Raw genomic sequence first — 24351 nt, 5'->3', positions numbered from 1 at the left:
CTTTCTTTCTTTCTTTCTTTCTTTCTTTCTTTCTTTCTTTCTTTCTTTCAGTGTCATTTATAGTACCTTGCTTTAATTTACTGGTATGAAAGCCGTACATGAAACCGTTTGGAAACGTTAAAGTGAAATACACGAAATCGTGTTACATGTACATGTTCAACTATTGGTATAACCGGGATTTAGACATGTGCTGGTTGAATGAATAGGATAATCTGAAAGTGATTCAAAAATTTTAACCATATCCTTTCACATGCAAAACATTGATTTTAAAGATCTAATGCACAACAGTCTGGGGGATTTCAAATAATTTAAGTACTCCTTTTTATTTCTTTTCTACGCTTCTTTAATGATAATTAAATAAATTGTGAATATTATTTGTGTTTTTCTAACTAGACCGGTAATATATCCATAGAAGATACGTGGAAAAGCATTTTATAATAAAGTTCCAACACAGATTTCCTTTCCTTCCAAAATAACTTTTGATGTTATAAGACTTTGAAAATAAATCAATGTAGTATATATTTCATTGTGAGATATTGAACTATATCAGTGGGAGAAATGGCGATATCACTTTCGGAACTACCTTTCTTCCCATTTAGGAAATATGTCTGCCCTTATGTATGATAGTATAACTTGTATATCCATGTTTAGGTTTTGTTAATTTCTCTTGTTATTCTGTTCCTTCTTCCTCCACAAAAGGATATACAAATCTTAAAACGTGTCAGCTATAGACCCTCTCGTGTAAATTTTGCAATCAATTAGGTGCCACCAAAAATGCCACAAAATGAAATCAAAACAGCAAAAAGTAAACTTCAAGTATTGCATTTTTATAATTAGTTTTACACATGAATCATGGAAACTGTCAGTGACTTAACTTTCATGACCTGTTGCTATTCAACCATACAGAATGGAATATCTGCAATACACTAAGACAAATGGTACACGTTTTTATTTTTAAAAATCGTGATTAAATATAGTAGTAAACTTTATAAGAATCACTTTTAATTCGCATAACAATTGTGTTTCAAAAAGACGGATACATCGGTCTTTGATAAGTGTTGATTTCAAACCGAATTTAAGTGACAATCGAAATTGGTCATTGCGTTTGATACCTAACTAGAATGAAAACGTGGCCAGGTCACCTAGGCATTCACATTATAATGGAGAAATAAGCAAATAAATAACGAAAATCTTTTCAGGTTATCAGATATTCGTCAAAATATGTTATTTAAAGGAGTCTCTCAGATACAACCGCTATGTGATGTTTATACATTACTCCATCCCAACAGTATAGTATCAATTCGTGCATGAAATATGTTAACACAAATACAATCACTTCATTTTCGTACGAATACAGTCATTATTTTGACAGAATACACGATCCAAAGTATGATATGTTCAAGCTAAATTTGTAAAATTCCTAAATTATTGAAAACTTTAGAAACTTCACTTTATTGATGTGATAGAGCAGCATTGAATCGTGTTTGGAGCAGAATGTCTAAAATCCATGCAAATGGACGGTGTTGCTTTTTAAGCTTATGTAACAGTAATAGTATATACATTTTGTGAGTAAATTTACACAAACATTTCATTCATGAGCATGCTTCGCTACTCATGACAGTATGTTGTGTCCACCTCAAGAGCGCAATATTTAAATGTATGTGCTAAAAAATAGATATCCTGTGTATATAAAATAAAAAAAATTATATCGATGAACCAGTGGTGCATAATTTACAAAATGTCATTACATTTAATTATAAAACAAATATTAGAAAACTCGATAATCATAATGTTAGTGATTACATTGCTACATCACATGCTAAATAGAATCTTGTGAACATTGTCTTTAGGACAAATACACTTACATGGTAAGTGTTATTTCTTTTCTCATATAAACAGATCAAAACAAAGGCATTATAACATGTTAACAATTCATCACATGTGATTAAACTGTCAATGTTACAAGCAAAAGCTCAAAGCATCAATTACTTTTTAAACCACTTTAACGTGTCAAGTCACTACCTTGTATCTGTATAGACGGTACAGTGCGCATGCGTTAAAATATTTAAAGTCAGCATCTTGTATCAGTATACGCGGTTCAGTGTATATGCGTTATAACATTTAAAGGCAGTATCTTGTGTCATCATATACTGTACAGTGTATATGAGTTACAACATTTAAAGTCAGCATCTCGTATCAGTACAGTATAGACGGTTCAGTGTACATGTATATGCGATATTACATTTAAAGTTTGCATCGTGTATCATCATGGACGGTACAGAGTACATGCGTTATAACATTAAAAGTCAGCATCTTGGATCAATATAGAGACGGTTCAGCATGTATGTGTTATGACATTTAAAGTTATCATCGTGTAGCAGTATAGACGGTTTCGTATATATGTCTTATAAAATACTATGGCTATCTCTTATGATATTTTTTTATTTTTGTGTCCATGTTTCTATCGTAAATTTCATGAAGATTATTTATTACTGTTCTTTTAAACTAAATCGAGCTATATTATTTTAATAAATAGTTATGTAATTAAGCAGGGTGGCTGAAATTGATTACAATATCTCATTATCCAGGCAGTACTAAAACGTTTTAAATGCATTTGAGATTGCAGCAAAGAATTACAGGTCAGAATAATTATTCGGGCTTTGTCCAAAACAAGTTGATAACGGCATTAATATACACCTGCTTGTTATTATAAATAATGTCGAAGATCTGGACATGTCAGGGAACATATATATTTGCAACCCTAATCAAGACATGCTTTTGTATAACTCGTGGAAAATGCAACACTGAATGATATTCAATTGGTAGATGATTGTCATGGTTTTGATGTTTAGTTTCTAATATCAAACTCCCATTATAGTCAAGTAAAGATTTTGCCTCATGTACCGTAAGATAGCGCTCCTTTCAAAATCGTAAAAGCATATACCGATAGGTCTTGATAAGACACTGCCTAAGTGAGCAAGTGAGTCTTTCACAATAGTTTAAAATTTACTAATTGGATCTTTGTTTCTAAGGACGTACTATAGACGCTAAAGCAAGTTCGTTCCTGTACTCCACAGTGTATTGTCCTATATCCAAACATGATATTGTATGAAGTACAAGTTTGCCTCCAATCTGATGAAGGCAAACGTGATCTTAGAATTAGAAACCAATTTTCACTTTCGTCAAGAATGTACTGGCAATGGAATTACAGTTAATAACTCAAATTATCGTTTATAGGATTAACGAAGTTGCGACGCTGGAAAATCAGATACACGGACAGTCGTAGCGAAGACAATACATTTAATACTGTGTGTAATAAAATCTCAAGCTCCATAACTAATTCAATTTTGTACAGTATTAATGCCAATTATTATAACTACAAATAATTGTAAGAACTTAAGAAATAAACAACATAAATATATGCCTACCATTGTTCACAAATCTTGTCTAAGCATACAAGAAGGGCGCATGAATACATTCATGAAAGTCAGTACAACATAACTGGAATGAGAGATAGTAGGTTACTATCTACTGGGTGAATCCAGAGCCCACCCAGGTTTACATCTTAAAACCAGCAGTCTTTGTCAACCTTCTCACGAGATTAGTTCAGGGTGACTGGATTGTTAAAGGTCAACATTTTATTGTGGCTACCAGGCTAAACAGAGAAACTTAGAAACCCCGTTGTGAAACAACTTGCTTTTGCTTTCTTTTTAAACTAGTAACTTCTAGTTTTCCGCGTCATATGATATTATTATCCGGCACACAACTAGATCGCTCTTGCACCAATAATACCACACAGGAGAGCCGCTGTGGCACAGTGGTTAGAGTGGCGGACTCACACCCGAAAGTGTGCGGGTTCGAATCTGACCATCTGACCATCAAACTAGCATGAGGTCAGCTACCTTAGGCATGATACTTTACTCCAATTGGCTCAGCACTAAAATAACCTTCGTGTGTTGCTGTGTCGTGCAACAACAACAAAAATCTAGACTGAACATTCCTATTCGGTGCACAGCCGTGTTACCATTGCGAAGATACTAGGCATAATGGACACTACTTCCCGGCTAACTACATTTCTATCTGAGCTCTACCAGTTACTCGCATCGATAGTGAAAAAAGAGCTTGATTAAAGAGACTACCACGAGTTACATTTGTTGTTAAATAAAGTCAATGTTAGACAGAATTCTTTGATCAAAATTTGGGTTGAAAGAAATACTGATTAAAATGTTCTGTCGTATTTTTCTGTCAAGCTGAGAACACACAGAGTGAATATAAAATTTCTGTTCGATCTCGAAAGGCATGCTTTGGTACGACCAAGTAATCTCATTGTTGGCAAAGAAAGCAGATGTGTCAATCCACCTCTATTCATCAAGCACACGAACATTGAGATTTCCTCGTTCTGTCGACTGCATTGCATCTGTTGTGATATTTTGCAAATCAGCAAACATAAATAATCACTTAAAGTCCATTTCTGACAGGTGCAACATGTCAATGCTTTACGCTTATTCGGCAAAGATTTAAAGAATAATTAATTGACTTGTTATGTTGTAACCCACGCAATGTCCTGTCCTGCTGTTCTTATGTTTTGTATTTCGTCACATGACATTTAGTTAGAAATAATGACCGAGTAATATCCTGTATTGGTTCTGAATGAATGGGACTGAAGAAAACACGATGTCGGTTTAAATTCAAAGATTTGTGGACATATCGTCTTGCTTTACTTGTGTTTTATTTTTTGATTAATTTCTTTGTACAATTTGCCTTGCGAAGTTTCATATACAATTTTCAGTTTGCAACATCTTTAATTCTTGCCTGCAACAAAGTCGTTTATTCGCTAAAGATTTTCTCTCTCTGATACATATAAAGCAATGTAATCTCAACTAAGCGTATATTTCTTTGATTTGAAAGAGTTTATACGTGGATACGAAGCCCTAAAAACTTCATTTTTAAATGTTAGGATAAACAATATGCAAGAAACATATAAGGAACCATCTCGCTGATATATTAGCCATGGCTTTAAAGTCGCCGTTGACATAAGACTTTTTCCCTTTCGATTTTCGTCTCGTGTTGTCAAGTACAAATAGCGCAACACAATCTAGGTCGTAATAGTATAAAATACACTACAACTGTATCAAGCTCTAGAGCCTCAAAAAATTCAATAAAAACAATAATTGTATTGCCAGAAAAGGAAATGCCCAGATGGGTCAACTTGTCTCCCAGAGGTAAAGATTTTCTTAAGTTGTGCTCGTACAGATGTTTCTGATATAGTCTTTGTAGATGAAATAAAAATTTCCGTAATGAATTGAGTTTGTTAATATAGTTATTCATTAAGTCATTTTGTGATGCTCAGTTTGGTAATCTGACAAGCGCTAATTCCTGTTTGTATACTGTTTTCAGCCTAATTCTCATGCTGACAAAAACGGAGACTCCTAGTATTTGAAAACACGGGATCATCTGATGTGTCTAAATTGATAGGTTTAGCAAAGGAGGAATTTTGTAAGCAACGTTTTGTTTCTTATATTTCATTTGTGATCGAGTTTATATTGGTTCACGTTTGCTAAATGTTAGATTGAAAATTATTTTGTGCAACAGAACGTAATCTTTAAACTGCCTATACCAGTTGTTCTGAGTAGAGAGTACAGAAGATTTACTTCGATACTATAGGAAGTATGATAAGTTGATCAAAGAAATGATTTTGTAGTCTGCACTTATTTGAATCTTTAACGGCCACCATACACGTTGAGGTTGCGCAGATATCAACAAGACAGAGAAGAAACTAAAGATGCTTGAAAACAAAACCATTGCCTTATTAATCCTAATTTGTATACCGACCTGCATCCTGCCATATTATCCTTTTGGATCATTTGCAATCCATCTTTTGCTTTCCTTCTGCTGGAAAATTGGTGACGACTAGTGGGCTAGGACAGAGGTGGAAATTATACAAGACAGATAGGGACAAGGTTTAGTAACTCTGTAAATCAAATTTGACAGTTGATAGTTTTGACAAGATAGTAGATCCAATACCTCTATTTACATAGAAAATCCAGGATGTTACTGGAGATCCAATACCAAATCTTAAGTGATTCGTAAACACGCCAAGAAACCCTGGTTTTATTATGCATGAAAAGATGGGATTAGAAAACGGAAAAAGGTTCTTAGACATGTCAATACCATGCCAACAGCTGAAAATCAAAGTATATAGCATACAAGTTAATGGTTGATGTACCACTAGAATGGCAAGAAGAAAATGTGAAAATAATATGGCTCAAGTTTTGAACACGCATTCTGTATTAAATTAGCATGGAATATGACACGAATAGTTATTGGCAAAAATAAAAGCAACTGTATCAAAATGTTTTAAGAAATCTGATAAAATGGTCATGACCAACCATAATTGCAAATACATTGTCCGAAACATTCTCGAAAACGCATAGCAAGGGAATTATCCTGAAAATGTCCTCTACGTCAAAATATTGAAAGAATATGAACCTTAACATATCAGACCAGTGAACGCTCAAAAATCACAACAAACGTTTCACTCTAAGAGAGTTACAAGACTCGTGATCGAGCCCACGACAGTTCGGCATTACCAGCTTTCATTCATTCCCAACTTCTGAAACCAGACACCGCTCTAAATACGTTAATAAACAGTTTCAATAAATTTTGAGAAATTGACGAGAAGCAACAGTACTTAGTCTTCGAGAGAATCATACAGACCCTTCCAGCTAGTGAGCAATATCACTCGAAGGCTGTATTTGCGAAACTATAAATCTGATGCTGAATGACAGATAATTGTGCTGATACGCTGTAAGGGACATAAACTTTGCCTGGGAGCTTTCACGACTTCCCTTTTAAAATGCCTCTATCTGGAGGAAACTGAACAAACACTGAGCTCAGACGGAGACAGACTATTTCCTCATTATAACCCTGAACTATATAGCAATTTATATAATGCAGAATACGATGTGGTCTTGAGGCCCAAATATCAAACCCTGTAAGCTAAGAAATGTTATTTCATTCCACCTTTTCACGTCACCTGTAAACAACATCAATCAGTGTTGGAAATACTGCACACTTATGCATTCCGAAATCGCCACCTTTGTTATCAAAACCTTCTGTAATAATATTTGATCTTTTCCAATTACAAAAATCCGCAACAAATCATCTCGTGTTCCAGACTTAATTGAATGAAACCTGTTTATTTTTTAATTTATTATGTCGTACTCCTTAACATTTATCTGTATTGTCTTTAGTTTTTGTGCAATCCTTCACGTTTACATTTCTATACTTTGTTTTTAACTGACACTATCAAAACATTATTGTTCTGACGTGTATTTGAGAGATAAATTTGTCCACTGATGGCCTTAACATGCTTGGCATCCGTAAATAGAACACTGTTTTGGGGTCTGATTTTATGAGGGAGTTTTAGAGTAATTTTTCTGTAGAACAACTAGCTGTCTAAATCAGTTGACATTCTACTTACATGCTTCTACAGCCATTATTTTTGTCTGCACATTAATGACTATGAATCTAGCTTGGATTAGAACAACAGTGCGTTGCTAGAATCGTCCTTGCCCGATAATGCTATTTGAGAATATATGTGGTAAAAGAATTAGCTGAAAATAAATTTGGCACATTCAGTCCATTCCGGATAGTTATCTTCATATTATGATTTATTTCAAAGATAGTGTCTTTTAGTGCTAAAATGAATTTCAGAACACACAGCCAGTTTTAGTTTAAGCATGCCATAAACGAGCACTCAGGTGTTACGCATGGCATTTAGTGACCTAAATTAAATGCTATCCGTGGAGATAGCTATTAATTTAACAAATCTGCATCTCACTTTTGAACCACAGTAAAGATTTTAAATTAATATAATTCAAGTACTCCCAGCACATTAGAATAGAAATGCAGATATATGCATTAAGTTGTTTGTCATATATTGCAAATGTGTGTATTGCATTACCTGTATGACAATGAATTCACCTGGGCAATGACTTATCCAGGAGTACAATTCATTTGCGTGTATTGCCTCTTAAGTGTAGGAATGTGTTTGCCTTTGTTTTCGATATGTAACAATTTTATCAGCCAGACTCACCCGACAGTAGTTGTCTTTTATTTTGCATGTCTCAGGCAAGATTCGAAACATTCGAAGTAAAAAAATTAAAACAGGTTTTGTGGCAGATGTGTTGGGAAGATAATTTCGCACATTCTTAAATGCTCCTATTTTCCAGTGAAGAACACCGGTGCACGATAGATTCTACAACACGTGACCTTGACCCTGACTATTGGTCTATTTTGCAGACGAAGTAGGAAAATTGTCCCAGTTTCCATTTTCACGTGAATATTCTTTTTCAATACCAACATTAATTGCAATTAATTAAAACGAACACTAGCTGACGTTAAGCATGTGATCCACCTAGCTTTATATAAGTACTACATCTTAACTTTAATTTTGAGTAAGAAAAGAAAAAGCCCATGCTATAATTGTTATTTCATTAGAACTTCATTTTCTAATTATTTTTCTGTACGGTAAACATATTCCAGACCAATGCCCTGATAACTCCATTAACAGACAGTTTAAGTGATAGCACCACGACCTTAGTTTCAGTGGTAATCTTTAGATGTGGAGTAGCTTCACAAGACCGTGGCCTATTGTATTCCGTCGTTTCTGAGACGAATTTCGAGAGCATTTTAACGAAATGTTTCCCAGGAATGCAGCCTGCTATGAGTGGTGTCGAGATTGCAGCGTTTAGTGTTTCGTCAATGATACCAACTACTGGGTGGGTCTTTTGTAATAAAGAGAGCAATTATATATGAACAGATATATGTAAAGCCCTTATGCGAAAATGTGAAAGAAACACTTTTTTGTTCTTGAGCTTAAACTTATTTACTTTCACTCCATCGTCTTAAAAAATATTCTTTACCTAACGAGATCATGTTGGGTTAATGTTTTTAATTAAAGGCATGTCTTTCTAAGTTATTTATCGTTATTATGATTTTTTCCGTTCAGTTTTACTGTTAATGAATCAGAGGAGCGCAAAATTCGTCATATATAATTTCAATGAAACAATTAATTTAATATTTTGACAGAAGTAAATTTATAGTCTGGCATCTTATCTTCAAAAAAGCGTTTATATAGAGACAAAAATGCAGATTATTAAACCCCGCAGTTATGAACTGACTGCCATTATATACACACACATCAAAATGGCATCCATCAAAATAAGTTACTGACGCCTATGAACAGAAACTTTATGAGTGTTAGGTCTGTCAATAAATATTAATTGTTCACTTTGTATGCTTTCTGAAAAGTACAGGAAATGTTTTCGATATCGTAGTGATTATTCTTGTTTGTTTAACTGAAACCATATTTTGAAACTTTGCAATTTAATGACGATGCATTGAATTTCAGAAAATGATTCAAAACTAGTATATCGATTCCTCTGCAAGCAACGGAGTCCTTAAAGGAGACCAGAAACAAAATATTTCCTTTTATGTATCTAATTCTCTACAAATTTTAATTGGACTGCGATGTTTATAAATTAAATATCGTAGGCGGGTAGTGATTATTTTGTGCGGAAGATACCACGATTCCGTAAATTGCCGAGTTTTTCCGAGCTTTGATGAGCCGACAGATCACGTGGTCCCGTGACGCATACTAGCCAGTCCTCAAATACAAACATATACATGGCAAGCGAGACAGACAGGAGGAGACCAGATTTGGGTTGCTAATTCAAAAGTTGAATATGCTTCCGAGTTATGCTCAAAACTATATCTGTTGAATTGTGTGTTAACAATGTGTTTAAGACCTGACAGCAGAAAAGTACAACAGTAAGAAGGTGCTTATATTTCATATTTTGGAATTTTAAAAAAAAGCAATGTAATTTTTAAGTAAATAGTTATACATCGTGTGCTGTGCAAAAATCTGATAAGGATTAAGTGATGGTGCCCAATGCAAAAATAAAAAAATTACCATAATGCAAGAAATTCATTTAAGAGGAATGAGGTTCACCGTATTATATGTAAATGACATATTCATTACCTACCCCCAACACACACACACACACACACACACACTACCACCACCACCACCGAAGGTATGATATCTTGAAAATATACATCCAACAGTGAAACGATGAGAGATAATACTGAATTCTGGGTGAAGAGACTAGAACGAGGACAGACTTGTGTGTGAAACAATATCCATTACCTTGGAGGTGTAAAAGGCATTGAGAACGGTTTTCGTCGGTCGAAACTTAAGCATCAGTTTTTCACACACACACACACACACACACACACACACACGCAAATCTGCAGAAATGTCTGGAACAGCGACAACTTTTAGTCTAGGCCTAGCATTTGCGTATCCTAGAGCTGTCATTTTTGTCAGGATTGTTCTCGTAACATTCCTTTAGAAATGTAATGATCACAGAGTGCTGTATGGTGTTGCTTTGAAATCGACTCGCTTGTAATAATGTATCCATACTTTCTTTATGCCTTTATCTTTGGAAAAGAAATGAAAAAAATATTGTCCATAGGCTTTTCTTAATGTGCTATTACACCCGTAAGCTTTGCAAGCGGCATTGTCTTTTACTCTGGCAATTATCAGTTGGGATGCTAGAGTCGCTACTATGACGTCACACCCCGAAAGTAACCGAATAGGCGCGGACATTTTGCATACGAGGTCACGCAAAATTCAGCTCCTAGAAGATATGCCAATATTTAAATATTGGCATTACGGTCGCAGATGATACTTTAGAGTCAGGTTTTCTTCTATAGTGCTTTTATTATTATTCTGTATTTCCATTGGTTTCTGGTCTCCTTTAAATTGAAACAAAACAATCGCAATGGATGGGTCGAACTTTTATAAAGTTAATAGGAGTATATACAAGTCTCACTAAATCACAAAAAGATCTAACATGAGTATTATGCATTTAAAACAGGTGTTACTTTGCACTTTTGTGAATGTAACGCCATATTTAAGCACGTGAAAGGCTATATATCAATGCATTAGGTTGAAAAGAGCTATGGAAAACTCTGAGAATATCCACTGACCCACGGTAAGCTACTAGCATGATTTTTCCCATGCTAACGTTGGCCTTGCCGTTTATCAAGAGTAACAAGTAATAACATTTGAAGAATGAAATGTAACAGTGTGTAACTTTTAAATTATATCCTTCCAGTAAATAATCAAAAGTAATATAAATCAAGTGAACACGTCCAATCCTTGCTTCTATTAATACAGAACGTATAGAGAACTGTGTGGCAATGAGAATAGAATTTCAAACGTTTGATAACTATTTGCAAGTACACATGCGAAATCGACATTTTTTTAAATCAATGTAAGCATGTTATAATTTTTAATGCTAAGACAGGCAAACATTTGACGATAATAACCAACGAATAGTATTGGTAAGAAATTTGCCCCTACTCCAGAACAGACAATCAGATTCGGGTTAATAAACAGAATCAAATGAAATACGTGGCAGAGATTACTGTACGATGTGATGAGTTTTCTATAAGTTGACTAAACGATTATAAACTTACTATTATTAGCATCCTTTGCTAGAATACACTGAGGTAAAGTTTTCATTAAAGTCGACAGTTACAAATTGCTATCAACTTTGCCATCCATGACCTTGTTTTCATCTTTCATTAAGATGTTAAATGGCACTACAATCAGCTACACGTATTTTGATAAAAGAGAATTATGTATACTAGGAAAGTCCTATAGAATAATGACACACGTTGAGATTTAACTGTCGTTTACTTTGTGTCATATCAACATTTTCTTTTATTTTTATGAGACGTTATTTGTTTAATATTTGCCTTGACATATACAAACTGCTTAATTTAATTTATATTATCTATTTAAATTTAGAATAGTACATGCTTCAAAATCTGTTACTTTGTCTGAACGTTTTTGTAAAATTAGGAAGAACATACTGATCTTCCATATATACCGTTTTTTTGTGGCTGCGTCTTTAATACATTCATAGAAATGGTAGTGTACATGTTGCCTGTCATCTTTACATGTGTTCAAAACCCATCAAAGTATTTTCGTACAATTCATCAGTTAATGTACATTAGGAATCTATAATTACTTATACTGTATTGTTATTTATTTAAAATTTCAATTTAACTACTGTATATACACGCGTATTAAGTCGAGTCCAACTTCAAACTGCAAAGACAAAGATATATGAACACATAAAGCATATCTCGGTCTGTGCAGTTGGTTCGGAGTAATCAGGAGAACAAACAACATAAATACTGGTCTGCATGTGTATTATGCAGATAAGAATCTTTGTTATTTTTTTGCAGTTTGACTCGACTTATAAGCGAGCAATTAAGGTACAAGTAAATATATTGTGTATTCTATTCTGTCCCTAATTCCTCTACTTATGAAAATATATTTGAAGGTTAGTGTGATTAGTATTTTGGGATTTTCCTTATGTCGATATTATTTATAGTACAAGCAGTACAGTCAAGGTGAATATAATTAATTGGTAAAAGTTTTACCTACGAAAATACCATAATAATTGTAATGAATGATTCTACTTTTAATTCCACTGTGACTTGATTAGGATGGGTCTGAAATGCTGTATGTATGTATGTATATATATATATATATATATATATATATATATATATATATATATATATATATATATATATATATATATATATTTCGATCCTCGATTAGACTGAGTTGATAATGTTTAACTGTATTTTTGCTAAAATTCAAGCTGGTAAAAACCAGTAGGTAATGTGAAGGAAAAGCATGATACATATGTGTAAAGTAAGTGGAAAATTAATGACTATAGGACGAATTAATTAACTATGGAACATTGCTTTATTAATTTACCAACTTTTGAATTAATGCTAAAGTTTGAATCTATTTAGAAACAACAGCGTCTATATAATTAATAAGTTCCTTCTTGCCTTCGCTCGTTTCATAAGACCACGCCCCATGCATGCATATGAGGAGAATCACACAAATTTATATTCTGTCATTCAAAGCTATGTTAGCAGGGGTTACAAGACTGAAATGTCATTGGCTGATGCAGTTGCTCTTTAAGTCAGTGATACTTAGCTCATTCTACTAATCTACGTGTAACATATGCCAACATAAGCCAATGCTACTGATTTATGAAATGGTGGGTTGATTGAAAGAGAAAAGCATTATTTTCAAATAGTTCAGTATATAGACTCCTCTGTTACGTGTTTAGGCTCGAATAAACAGTAACACAAGAAAGAGTGAAAACAAGCTTTGAAAAATTTTATAATTTATTTCCCTGCAAAAATTCAGTAAAAATGAAAAAATATGAACTTACGGTTCTAAGAATCAAATCCAGAAATAATCCAAGAATAATGCAGAAATAAAATTTTAGAAGTCCTTATAATAAATTGTTCTAATGATTTCAAGTTCGAGTCCCAACGAAGAATCCAAGATGAAGACGATGACGTATGCTGTAACCAGTATTGTTGAAGTCTACATTTCCTTGTAGAAACATGAAATATCACGCAGGTTTTGGAAATCTGAATAAAGGTTTATAAGAGCTGTCTTTGTTCAAGAATCTCACATGAGCACACGTATTTTCCAGGAAAAAAGAATAAATCGTTTTGAATCCAAGTAATTTGATATAACTCCAAACGACACAACACCTTCCAGTGTAAAGAAAACTCACAACTGTATTTACTTCTGTAATACGATGGTTGAATTTTACGCCCCGGATAAGGGTCATGTGGTCATGTTTACATATGAAAAAAGTCATGTAGCCCCTGTATGTCCTTGATGAGACCCAATTATTTCACTCTATGAAATAAAATATTAAAAATAATGTATACATCTTAAACCACGTAGTCCCATCATGACCAGGACAAAAACAAATAATTTTAAATAAAAATAGAACTTATAAACATAGTTGCTACTAATTTTGAATCAAGGTCAGGATCTAGGTCATCACCTGGTGTTCCCTAAAAGGAAAAGTCAAGGTCAAACTATTGTCTAAAGAAGTATTAAGTTCCTAACAAACAGAACTACATTATTTTGATATATAATGACATTTTAAAAAAATAAAAAGATTTTAAAACTTACAAATAAACAAATCAGATATATTTAAATCAAATATACATAACAAGATGAAATGAGAAGAAATCTTTTTCTAAAGATTCTAATAAGAAACACACACACACACACACACACACACACACACACACACACATTTATATATATATATATATATATATATATATATATATATATATATATATATATATATATATATATATATATATATATATATATATATATATATATATATATATATATATATATATATATATATATATATATATATTCTATCCATGAACTTTTGGAGTTATCACAAAGCGGGGGTGTGCTATCTCGGACATGATTCACGGATTTGAAACATTGCTCATTTTGGTTATTTACGATGAAACTAAAGACTGAATTGTCAAATGGCTGTACCATACTTTTGCATTTTTATGAAAAGTTGGGCATAGTTTAATATATTTTGCTTATAAACATTCCATCAGAGAGTACGTACATCCTATTTTCGTTGGTCTCTATTCTTCACATAAGTTAAACCTGTTGTAGCTACTACGTTCCAATTTACACTCATTTTCAAAGCAAGTCCCATATGTTTTGTGATGAAGATGGGTATGACACCAAAAATGTTTCTTTGCACATTCAAGAAGAATCTTTTAATTCTTATTTATGATTTTATTAACATCATCAGGGCTGGCCACCGAAACGTTAATACAGAGGAGTCAAACAGTTATGAATTCACTTTATATGCATAACGTATACGCTCGCTTATGAATCTAGCTGCAAACTGCACAGAACCAGAGCTGTCGACGCATTATGCACCGGCAGATCAGGGTCTGTGCAGTTTTTAAAGCGTATTCAGTAAAATAAACAATATAGACCCTGATCTGCAGGCACATTATGCTACAGCAGATAAGGAACTATGTTGTTTGCAGTTTTACTCGACTTATAAGCGAGTACAGGCCGTAATATCTCAATTTATTAAGGAAGTACAAAACGCATTATTGACAGATGATTTATTCAAAGTACGAGACACCGGACAAAGAGCGTCATATATCCTGAATGCATAAAAATAAACTTCCGAAGATACGAAACGATATCTTCTATGATAGATTTTACTAATGTCACAAGACTGTCTAAATCCATAATGAAAATGGTATTATGTGACAGCAGCTGCCGATAAATCCTCAATCATCATCTAAAGAATATAGGATTAGGAATCGTCTTTTTCGCAGTCTAGTCAATAAACTACAGGAGCCTATAATTAGGTCAAATATTCATAGAATTCAGTCATGCCGTTTACGATCTCTACTCCAGTTAGCAAAATAGGTTATTACTGTCTTCAGTATCTTAGAGGCAGAGCTTAGAAATGAGAGAATCACATAACAATGTAACATGTTATGTAAGATGTCTCAGCTTCTGGTGGATGTGATGTGCGTGACTTTTTATTGTGCTATCCTCACATTTTTCGTGAACGAAACTGTTTAGCAGATAAGCGTGTCATTTTTGAGTAAATTTTTACAGGGACGAAAACATTAATTGATAGAAAACTGATTTGCCCTACATTGCTGGTATCCAAAATGGTCGTTTTATCGCATTGTAGAAGCCAACCACTTGTAGAGGTGAGTTAATTGGCGGATTGTCCCTTCTTACAAGGTGTTCGCTTTATTCGGTTTTAGTTATCTTGGAGATGATCGCCCTCGGTGTTACTGCCCGGATCGAGTAAACTTACAGGTAAAATAAATAGAGATCTGAGCAGAACAGAATGACATGAGCCCCCGTACATGGAAAATAAAAGAATTTAATCAATTGCGTAAACAATTTTGATAACACATTACATTAGGAAGATACGCTTCTTTTTGAAATGCTCGTTCACATGCGTCTGTCCATATAACTTTTGTCGGAGCCTTTTTTCGAGTCAAATCAGTCAAATGTGCTAGCAATAGCGCTGAAGTTAGCAACATATCGACGATAATACCCAGCAAGTCCCAAGAAAGATCGAACTTCCGTCTTAGTGGTCGGTCTGTCGTACGGCGTGCCTAAGTTGGTCGACCTTTCAATTATCTGGGGTTAACGTGTCTTTGTTGAAGGTATGACCTAGGTAGGTTAGTTTCCTAAACCCTACATGGCACTTAGATGGTCTTGCTGTCAGTCACGTTTGTGAAGTCGCTCAAAAACGTTTTTCAGCAAAATGATATTATCGTCCCAAGTAGCTGTTGCTAAGAGTAAATCGTCTATGAAGTTTGAAACCCCAGTCCCCCTTAACGGTTCAAATAATTTTCGCATCATACGCGTGAAGACACTCGGCGCATTCTGGACCCCGAATGGCATGACTACCCACTGGTGGGTCCCATCTGGAGTTGCAAAGGCGAGTTTTGCTCTGTCTTCATTCCAGACTGGAATTTGGTATCGCGGGAAGGTATCGATCCCTGGGTCGACCTTCACAGAGCTTCTTCATAGCCTATTTCAATGTTACTTTGAAAGCTCCACCAAACCATTGCACTGTGGGTGATACGGGGTAGTTGTCAGGTGTCTGATGGACAGTAATCTGTTTAGCTCTTCCATCCCCTGGCTCACAAACTGCGTCCCCTGGTCAGACATTAGAAATCATTGAAGTGTAGCAATTTAACAAGCACCTGTCCCCATAAACTTAATTAATTGTTCTCTGGCCCAAAGTAATGTACTTTTCATAGATCAGCAGAAATTTGCATCCTTACAATCAGGATATTAAACACAAGCACAAACACACTCTACCACATTTTGGTACATACGTACATTGCAAGCTCTCAGTTCCTTGAGTTTAATTATTAAACTAAACAATGACCTATGTGACAATTCGACCGTGCTTCATGTATGTCCGGAGATGAATGAATCCTTCACTGGATAGGATGATAAATGTCCCCTTTGCTTTGTTTCACATGGTTTAGCAAAGATCAACAGAGTTCAATAATTAAACCTGCGTCTCGTTCTTCTTGGGATAGGTCAATTGTGGCATTCGCTAATGTGCAAATGACTATGCTATAATATTTGGAATATCTTGCGGAATAGGTCACTGTTCCTTTAATCGCTTATTCAAGAATTATATTACACTTCTGTTTATTTCAGTTCATATAGTTTAACAATTTTATAAATATGTAAATTAACAATTTATCATTTTTTCAATTACATTTAATAGTTAAGTCCTTATCTTATTCAAAACGGCGTTAACTATGTATTATCCTTCTTCTAATTGTCTGTGCCTGGTTATAACGTTGCCAGATTTTAACTGTAGCAATATTGTAATTCATCCAACAGCCCTGTTTCAGTACCAAACCTTAACACTTACATGAAAAACATATGAGAGTTTGGACATATCGAGAGGTTAACATAAAAGCCTTTTAATTGCATAGATTGTCATATAGTCCTGAAACCTTTTAAACAATGGAAATACGAAACTATGGCTAAAGAACGATTCTAGATACGATTAATCAACATAATCCAGATTATGAGTCTGGGATATATTGATTGATCCTTCGGGGTCTGTTTTGTGGTTGACAACACTATTAACTGACCAATCAGTATCGATGGCTTCCCTGCATTCTTCTAAATTGCAACTGGCCCTATCAAAGGAAATGGTATCTCTACATCACACTTCGTTCAATATTCCACAGTTAAAAAAAATTAAAACAAATAATAATTATCAAATATCCCACCAAGTAGTTCTAAAGTAATTTGAATCTTTCGATGAAGCGATGGCAGTTATGTTAGCAATGATACTTATTGTATTTATCAAGATTTAGGGACAAATGCCAAATTCTATCGGTAGCACTAGGATAACGTTTGTAAATAGTGTTGACAGGAAGGAAGCAGAGTTGATAATTTATATGCAGCAGATACATTGGTTACCAGACGATTTTCGTAGGGTTTATTTTGTGTCGTACATGTCACACAGATACAGATTATACTGTGAATATAAAGATTTCCCTGCTTTATAATTTATGTCCAGAAAGCAACGAAATTAGTCTTTGATTTTGCAGTGAGTGTATAACGGGAAAAAGACTTGGCACCCTTTGTACAAAATTGAAATTTGAATAGGCACTAAATCATTAGTTTACTCCTTCATTTCATTTTCGCAAAAATATAAATGTGCAAAATATTCATCCAACCTCTAGATAACCATGCAAAATGCAATGGATATGTATGCATTAAATTCGTTTCTGTATGTTTCAGATTACTGAAAAATGATTATTTTAACGAGGTGTTCCTGTTCTATTGATAAACTAGGTTAAGTGCCAGTCCTGTAACTGGAACAAAGACTTGTAACAAAATAAAATCAAAAGGTTGGAATATTAAAATACAAAAAGATGTATTTTTAAAAAAAAATAATTGGGATTCGGCTGCGAGTTTCAGCATACAAATAGAAAGACAAAATAGAAAAATTGGGATAAGCGAGTTTAAAAGAAAGTTTGAGACTAAAGTATAAAAAATATATTAAACAAATTGGCATGCCGCCGCGAGTTGCAAACTCGCAACCTATTGTTAGGCAGGCGAAAAGACAGAAAGAAAAATCTGAGTGTTTATATATATATATATATATATATATATATATATATATATATATATATATATATATATATATATATATATATATATATATATATATATATATATATAATGTGTGTGAGTGTGTGATTCTAGCAACCATGACTGAAAATATAAGTTGGATATATACTCAAAAGCGTTATGTGTGGTCTTGAATAAATCCGGACTAGTTTTATTCATTATATCACAAGTTACCTTTTAATTTGGAAATTGGAATACACAGCGGCTGAGACTAAAAGAGTATCTTCAGTTTTGTCAGGACGTACCCTTTCCGTGTTGAAAAAGTTTGAAACGTTTTTAAAGACAATATGCAAATCAGAAGTCTTATCATTATAAACGTTCTCCTGTAACGGTAGATATTATATATTACCTAATATATCTTAACTGTTATATTTAAAGACATTCTAGAAAATCAAATGTGTCTTGACGCCATTAATAAATTAAAATATATCCACATATATCGGACCGGCCTTTTCTATTTTATTATGCAATTTTGTCTTTCAGACGACCTTGACTATCTTTTTACTTTTTCTTATTTTCAAAGGGTAATAACACTAAAACCAAAACATTCAAATATTCTTTTGAGATTCGTATACGTTGGAGAACGTAACCTCGTTATATCTTTTATTACAAAGTTATTTCAAATCATAGAGTAGTTCAACACATATTTGAACATTTTAAAGTTATGTCATAATCAAATCTGTGAAGCCGCTAAGAAGAATGTCACAAATATAGTCCATGCAGCGAAATCAGCCCACTACACTACAAAGATCATGGAACGTTCCAGCTGCAAAGAGCTCTTCGAGATTACTAGCAAGCTAATGTCAAGGAACAAATGTACACCACTTCCAACTACCTTCTCTCCAGTCGACCTTTCGGACATGTTTGCAAATTTCTTCCGTGACAAAGTACAAACCATCAGATAAGCTTGACACCACAATTTCAATTGACTCCTCGTCACCATACATTTGGGATACAGAATTTGAGCGGCAACCATTAGCAGCATTTGAACCTGTCTCTATTGATTTCGTACGTACAATCCTGATGAACAATGCACCAAAGTCATGTGAACTTGATCCAGTTCCACCATCACTGCTGCTTGAGTGTTTAGATACAGTATTGCCTTCACAAACTGATGTTATTAATACCTCTCTCTCATCCGGGGAATTCCCATCATGTTTCAAAACTGCCATTGTAAAGCCCCTGCTGAAGAAACTAACATTAGATCATAACGATTTAAAGAACTACCGCCCATTTCCTAATCTCCTATTCATAACAAAAATCTTAGAAAAGGTTATTCTATCCCAGGTTGTATCTCATCTAATTTCAAACAGTCTTTTTAGCAATGTACAATCTACATATCGCCCTTGCCACAGTACTGAAACTACTCTTCCAAACGTAGTTAATGACATTCTCTCTGCGTTGGATAGCGGAAAGATTACAGTCCTCACCCTCCTTGATTTGTCTGCAGCATTTGACACAATAGACCATGATATATTACTTCACTGTCTCCAGCATGTATTTGGCATTCATGATACAGCCTTACTGTGGTTCAAATCCTACTTGGTCAACAGGACACAAATTGTATCTGCAAATGGAATACACTCCATCCCAGTTAATCTATGTTGTGGTGTTCCACAAGGGTCTGTTCTTGGACCTGTACTCTTCATTTTATACACTCAGCCGCTCTCAAGTGTCATAGATCATCATCCAGTGTCACACCAATTCTGATCACAACACAAATACTTTCTCATTCGCATCCTTTACCTCAAACAATAAATATTAGCAACATCAACATTAAATTCACAGTCAGTACGCAACCTAGGTGTTACTCTGGATAGTACTCTCACATTGCACCAACATGTCATGAACATATGCAAAGCTGCATATCTTGAGCTGAGACGCATCAGCTCCATTCGCAAATATCTTTCAGTTGATGTCACTAAAACACTTGTGCGCTAATTAGTACTTTCAAGACTGGACAATTGTAATTCAGTTATGTCTGGTTCATCTCAATATCTACTCCAGAAACTTCAAAAAGTTCAAAACACAGCTGCTCGGATCATACTTAGAGTACCACGATCAGAGCACACCTCTCTGCTGCTCTGTACCCTACATTGGTTATCCATTCGATCCAGAATCAAACACAAAATTTGTTCTCTGTGCTACGTTTCAATGACGGACCCCAGTCCAACATACCTATCTGACCTCACCCATGTGTATACACCAGCAAGATACTTACGCTCCTCTTCTGACAATCGTATACTCATTATTCCCACTTTGAAAACAAAGTCATATGGACAACGTTCTTTTGCATACCAGGGCCCAGAAACGTGGAATGAATTGCCCACTGAGCTTAGACACAAAGACACAGTGATCCCATTCAAGAGTGCTCTTAAAACTCACTTATTTCGACTGCAAGAACAAACTTAAAGACCTAATATTGCTTCCTACCTTAAATATTTTCAACATGTTTTTTTTTTGTTTTCGAATTTGATGGTGTTTGTTTTTTTTGTAATCATATCATTATATATAATTTTTTATGTTATAGGTGTTGTCTAATGTTGTAAAGCGCTTAGAGCTTCTAAAGATTAGGCGCTATACAAAGTCCTCATTATTATTATTATTATTATTATTATGTGTGCAAATGTTATAATCAATCAAAAATAATAAATGCGGACTTAAAGGCGTTAGCGCACGTATCTCTAAACCCACACAAACTCTAATTAACATGTCGATTAAGCGGATATTTCCTTTGCAATAAGAGTTTTGAAATAACAGTTTATGAAAACATTTGACCATCAGCTATTCTCTTTGACATTGCGTTGAAACAATACTGATAAATAGACAGAAAATGTGTGGAGAGGAAAGGACTGATTCAACAACTATTACTCTACATCGATACATGACAAACTATTGATATGTTATTAAGCTTTAGTCGAGTTTAGCATCAGCATTCTCACCTAGATCTTGCACAGCAGACAACAAAGGTCTGTCTGTCTCTAATACATGACACGAGGAGACTTCCATTACAGTGCTAGATGGCACAATGTAATCAAGGTTGAGAAATCATTACGGCTCTCTTCAGGAAATTACACCTGAATTTAATGCTCGCTTAACTGTCTGGGCTAATCTTCTGAATTAGTTTAGTTATTGGATTTATTGAACAACTATAGGCCAATATTAGTCGATATGAGGGTCAAGAATAGAGTAATAGAAAAATACAGAAAATATATGAAGATATCCAAGCAATACTTGTTCTACTAATTTCACAATTCTGCCATTTTAAAACAAGCTATGAAAGTAGTAATTCCATCTTTAGAGTCCTTCTAAACTCTCTGATATATTTGCTCTTTCTTTCTTTCTCTCTCTCTCTCTCTCTCTCTCTCTCTCTCTCTCTCTCTCTCTCTCTCTCTTTGTTGGTGGAACTTAAATGCAACAGGGGGGAATAAGAGCGAAGCAGACATGAAAGCAAAACATTTGATTAAGAATTACACCCTTACCTTCCAATGGTTTGTATGAAATTCTGCAAGCATTGTCCTTCAATTAGTTTCATTTCTGACATAAATAGTCAAGTATGTAAGTTATGAACAGTCCATCAGTCTTCAGATGTAAATTAGATTTGTTAAATATGACACTTTCAGACAAAATAAATAGTAAAAAATGAGAATGAAAGCTTTTTAAACACGTTCCTTAGTTTTGTTTACATTCATTTTACTATTTGCATTCAAGTTAAATATGACACCAGTCTTTACTAATATCAACTTATAGCTGTAAGCCAGTTAGAATTTTAAAGAGATTATAGAAACATCATGGACTAATGGAAGCTCAGACAGTTGGACTATTGGAATGCAGCAATAATTGTAAACAGTATTCCTTTAGCAAATTAAGCTTTGAAGATACATAAATGGACATAGCATATTCTTCCCAGGAGCTTCAACTAGTTATGATTTCAAGAAATCTACCTAACTGTACTTTCTATATATTCATCTTTTCCTTTGTATCTTGGCATCCGTCCGTCTACGAGAGACGATGGCATAGCTCCAAAGTACGCTTTTGCTTATCCTTCTTTTTAGCTCTCTTTTCAGCTTGCTTTATTCTTCTCTTTTCCTCTGCATTTTGAACTCCCTGCCTGACAGCTAGACGCCAGCTGGAACGGTTGTTTGCACAGCTCTCCCAGTCGTTGACATTGATGTTTGCTGTCTTCATATCCTTCTTGCAAACATCTTTGTAGCGCAGATGTGGTCGTCCAGTTGGTCGTGCACCTTCTGCTAACTCCCCATATAACAGGTCCTTGGGAATGCGACCTGGGTTCATTCTCTTGACATGGCCGAGCCAGCGACGGCGCCTCTCGCTGAGTATGGAGAACATGCTGTTCATGTTGGCGCGTTCTAGAACCTCTGTGTTGGGTACTTTGTCCTGCCACTGGATGTGCAGAATGCGCCGCAGACATCTCAGGTGGAAGCTGTTGAGTTTCCTCTCGTGTCTTGCATAGGTGGTCCATGTTTCGCTGCTGTAGAGAAGTGAGCTGAGCACGCACGCTTGGTAGACACGCAGTTTGGTCTTCTCTGTGAGGTTGGGGTTGTTCCAGACCCTCTGGTTAAGTCTGGCCATCACTGCTGCTGCCTTGGCAATCCTGCCGCCCACCTCAGAATCAATGGAGAGTGAGCTGGAGATGTTAGACCCGAGGTATGTGAAGTTCTCGACAACTTCCAAATTGTACCCATCGATGGAGACAGAGGGAGGGGAGTCTGTGACCTGTGCCATGACATTTGTTTTCTTCAAACTGATGGTCAGTCCAAATTCCTTACATGCATGGGAGAGGCAGCATACCAGCTGCTGAAGTCCATCTTCCGTGTGTGATGTCAAGGCTGCATCGTCGGCAAAGAGCAATTCACGGATGAGTACCTCTGTGACTTTAGTCTTAGCACGGAGACGGGCGATGTTGAACAGCTTGCCGTCAGCCCTGGTATGGATGTACACTCCCTCGCTGCAGTCCTTGAATGCGTACTGGAGAAGCATGGAGAAGAAGATGGCAAAGAGCGTCGGTGCAAGGACACAGCCTTGTTTGACTCCGCTAACGACTGGGAATGCTTCAGATGTTGCGCCATTGAAGCACACTGTGCTGTGCATGTTCTCGTGGAACGACATAATGACAGCAAGCAGACGTGGGGGGGGGGGGGGCAGCCGATCTTCTGCAGAAGTCTGAAGAGTCCACTCCGACTAACCATGTCAAACGCCTTCGTCAGGTCTATGAAGGCAACGTAGAGGGGCATCCGCTGCTCGCGACACTTCTCCTGCAGCTGACGTAGTGAGAAGATCATGTCTACAGTTGACCTGCCGGCTCGAAATCCACACTGGGATTCTGGGTAGACGCGGGAGGCTAGGATCTGCAAGCGTGCCAAGGCAACACGGGCGAAGGCCTTTCCGACGATGCTGAGGAGGGAGATGCCCCGATAGTTCTTGCAGTCGCTGCGGTCTCCTTTGTTTTTGTACAAAGTGACGATGTTGGCATCACGCATGTCCTGTGGGATGTATCCCTGTTCCCAGCAAAGGCAGAGGAGTGTGTGTAGGGGCTGGAGCCGTGCTGGTTTTCCGCTCTTGAGGACTTCAGGCGGAATGCCGTCGCTTCCGGGAGCCTTCCCACAGGCAAGGCAATCGATGGCTTTTCCGAGCTCTTCCAGGGTGGGCTG

Source organism: Sinohyriopsis cumingii, chromosome 18 (genome assembly GCF_028554795.1).
Source record: "Sinohyriopsis cumingii isolate HCF-2022 chromosome 18, ASM2855479v2, whole genome shotgun sequence".
NCBI classification, from domain to species: domain Eukaryota; kingdom Metazoa; phylum Mollusca; class Bivalvia; order Unionida; family Unionidae; genus Sinohyriopsis; species Sinohyriopsis cumingii.
Note: the sequence above shows the minus strand (reverse complement) of the source record.